The sequence below is a fragment of the Trifolium pratense genome, linkage group LG5 (assembly GCF_020283565.1).
Source record: "Trifolium pratense cultivar HEN17-A07 linkage group LG5, ARS_RC_1.1, whole genome shotgun sequence".
NCBI lineage: Eukaryota > Viridiplantae > Streptophyta > Magnoliopsida > Fabales > Fabaceae > Trifolium > Trifolium pratense.
In genome coordinates this window covers 39990169-39994152 of record NC_060063.1, presented here as the reverse complement: position 1 = coordinate 39994152, position 3984 = coordinate 39990169, and positions in this window count along the sequence as shown.

Below are 3984 nucleotides of genomic sequence, written 5' to 3'. Positions count from 1 at the left end.
GAAATGAATCCGCTGTTGCTTTTCATGTTAAATTTCATGATGCTCTGTGTGTATGCTTGTGTTTTAATTACCGCGTGGCACTCTGCCTTTACACTTGTTGAAAAGTTTTTAAAATTACGTCTTTTAAGGGTAGTATGGGTTAGGGTGTTACAATAGTGGTATCAGAGCAGGTCGGTTCGTGTGAACCAACTAGGACTTTTCTTTTCCCCGTATGAGCATGTGTAGGGAACACTGTTAGTACTTTCTAACGTCTAGTTGTGATTCGTTCAGGAATCATGGCTGCTGCGAGAACGAATGCTCAGATTGCGGAAGCTTTGGCCGCACTCACCAACATTGTGGTTAGAGATCATCAACCTGGAAGAGAGGTAGAGATGAGGTTGGAGAGGTTCATGAAGCAGAAACCGCCAACATTTACCGGAGGTTACAACCCGGATGGAGCTTACAAGTGGCTGGAGGAACTTGAGATAATTTTTGAAGCAATGGATTGTTCCGAGGAAGGAAAGACAACCCTTGGGACATATGTGTTGCGCGAGGAAGCGAATGTGTGGTGGAAGAATGCCAAGTTGAGGCTAGGACCCGGTGGTATGGCTATACCATGGGCAATGTTTAAGAGAGAATTTTTGGTCAAGTATTTTCCTGTGGATGTGAAGAATAAGAAGGTGGTGGAATTCATGGAGTTGAAACAGGGAAATATGACGGTAGCTGATTATGCCGTCAAGTTTGAGACTTTGTGTGCGTTTAGTCCGCATTACAACACTTTGGAAGCGGAGAACGACAAGTGTGTGAAGTTTGAAAGTGGTCTACGTCCAGACATTAAGCATATGATTGGATTTTCGCAGATAAGGGATTTTGCGACCCTTGTGAACAAGAGTAGGATCTGTGATGAAGATGGTATGGCGAAGGTGAACTACTACAAGGCTGTGAATGACCGAAAAGGGAAAGGACAAGAGCGCGGGAAACCTTATGATAACCGCGGTAGGGGTAATACCAGTGGTGGTAAGAGGCCGGTGAATGGGAATTGTTACAAATGTGGAGAGAGGGGTCATATGTCGTATGATTGCCAGAAGAAATTGGACAAGTGTTTGAATTGTGGGAAGTTGGGCCACAAAGCCGAAGTGTGTAGGACAAGAGTCTTTTGTTTCAACTGTGGTGAGGAGGGCCACAAGAGTATAATCTGCAAGAAGCCCAAGAAGGTGATGGGCAAGGTGTTTGCTTTAAGTGGAGAGGATGCTAGCCTTGAGGACAATCTCATTAGAGGTACGTGTTTCATCTATAACACTCCTTTAATTGCGATTATAGATACGGGAGCGACGCATTCTTTTATTTCTTTGGATTGTGCGAAGCGTCTTAGTATTCCTTTAACGGATATGATGGGTAGGATGGAAATAGAAACTCCTGCTAATGGTTCAGTAATTACTCGACAAGTATGTCGTAATTGCCCCGTAACCATTTTTGGTAAGCATTTTGGAATGGATTTAGTGTGTATTCCACTTAGTGGTATGGATGTGATTTTTGGTATGAATTGGTTAATCTTTAATCGAATTCATATCAACTGTCGTGAGAAGGCCGTTGTTTTTCCGAAGCCGGAGGGGAACTTGCATTTGATGAGCGGGAAGGAAGTATCGGAAGCGTTGAAAGAACATGCCGAGATGTTCATGATGTTTGCATCATTGAAACTCGAAGGAGGAGTTAAGATAGAAGAGTTACCGATCGTTTGTGAATTCCCAGATGTGTTTCCGGATGACATATCTGACGTGCCTCCAAAGCGAGAGGTAGAGTTTTCTATCGACCTAGTACCTGGAACTAGTCCGATATCGATGGCGCCGTATCGAATGTCAGCGTCTGAGTTGAATGAATTGAAGAAGCAACTTGAAGAGCTGCTTGAGAAGAGGTTTGTTCGACCGAGTGTTTCGCCATGGGGAGCGCCAGTATTGCTTGTAAAGAAGAAAGATGGAAGCATGAGATTATGTATAGACTATCGTCAGTTGAACAAAGTGACGATCAAGAATAAATATCCACTTCCGAGGATAGATGATTTGATGGATCAACTAGTTGGAGCTTGTGTGTTTAGTAAGATCGATTTGAGATCTGGATACCATCAGATTAGAGTGAAGACGGAAGACATACCTAAGACTGCATTTAGGACGAGGTATGGGCACTACGAGTATTCAGTTATGCCGTTTGGTGTGACCAATGCACCTGGAGTTTTCATGGAGTATATGAACCGAATTTTCCATTCATTTTTGGATAGATTCGTGGTGGTGTTCATTGACGACATTTTGATTTACTCAAAATCCGAGGAAGAGCACGAAGAGCACTTAAGGATTGTTTTGCAAGTCTTGAAGGAGAAGAAGTTGTATGCCAAGTTGTCGAAGTGTGAATTTTGGATGAAAGAGGTGAGTTTCCTAGGGCATATAATTTCAAGTGGAGGAATCGCGGTAGATCCTGCGAAGGTTGACGCTGTGTCACAGTGGGGAACGCCGGAATCTGTTTCAGAGATTAGAAGTTTCCTTGGTTTAGCCGGTTATTATAGAAGATTCATCGAAGGTTTTTCGAAGTTGGCTTTACCGTTAACCAAGTTGACGAGGAAAGATCAAGCGTTTGTTTGGGATGGTATTTGTGAGAAGAGTTTCCAAGAACTCAAGAGAAGATTGACTACTGCACCCGTGTTGATTTTACCCGATGCCAAAGAGTCGTTCGTCGTATATTGCGATGCTTCGAAGTTAGGACTTGGTGGAGTGCTTATGCAAGGGGGTAATGTGGTAGCGTATGCTTCAAGGCAACTGAAGGTTCACGAGAGGAACTATCCAACGCATGATTTAGAGTTAGCCGCAGTGGTGTTTACGTTGAAAGTGTGGAGACACTACTTGTATGGATCGAGGTTTGAAGTTTTCAGTGATCACAAGAGTCTGAAGTACTTATTCGACCAGAAGGAGTTGAATATGAGGCAACGAAGATGGCTCGAATTCTTAAAGGACTACGATTTTGAATTGAGTTATCACCCCGGAAAAGCCAATGTGGTGGCCGATGCATTAAGTAGGAAAACTTTGCATATGTCATCATTGATGGTGAGAGAGTTAGAGTTGATTGAAGAATTCCGAGACTTGAGTCTTGTGTGCGAGGTTACTTCTTCAAGTGTGAAGCTTGGAATGTTAAGATTGACGAATCCTTTTCTTGAAGATATTAAAGAAGGTCAGAAATCGGATAAGAGATTGATGGAGAAGATGGTACTCATCAATGAAGGTAAGGAGACCAATATCAAGATTGACGAGAGTGGAGTCATGAGATTTCAAGGAAGAGTTTGTGTACCAGACGTACCCGAATTGAAGAGAATGATCATGGAAGAAGGTCACAGAAGTGGTTTGAGTATTCATCCTGGAGTAACCAAGATGTATCAGGATTTGAGGAAGTTATTTTGGTGGCCGGGAATGAAGAGGCAAATTTCTGAATTTGTTTATTCATGCTTAACTTGTCAGAAATCGAAGATCGAACATCAGAAGCCGTTTGGTTTGTTGCAACCAATGTTTATACCCGAATGGAAATGGGATAGCATTGCAATGGATTTTGTGGGAGGTTTACCGAAGACCAAGAAAGGTCATGAAGTGATTTGGGTAGTGGTAGATCGTCTGACGAAGTGTGCTCACTTCATTGCTATCAGGAAAGGTACTTTGGTGCCTAAGTTGGCCGAGATTTATGTGGAGCAGATTGTGAGGCTACATGGTATTCCAACAAGTATTATTTCGGATAGAGATCCGAGATTTACTTCTAGATTTTGGGAAAGCTTGCAAGAAGCTTTAGGAACGAAGTTGAGGTTGAGTTCAGCGTATCACCCTCAGACAGATGGTCAGTCGGAGAGGACGATACAATCCTTAGAGGATTTGTTGAGGGCTTGTGTTTTGGAGCAAAACGTGAATTGGGATTCTTGTTTGCCGTTGGTAGAGTTTACATACAACAACAGTTACCATTCTAGTATCGGAATGGCAC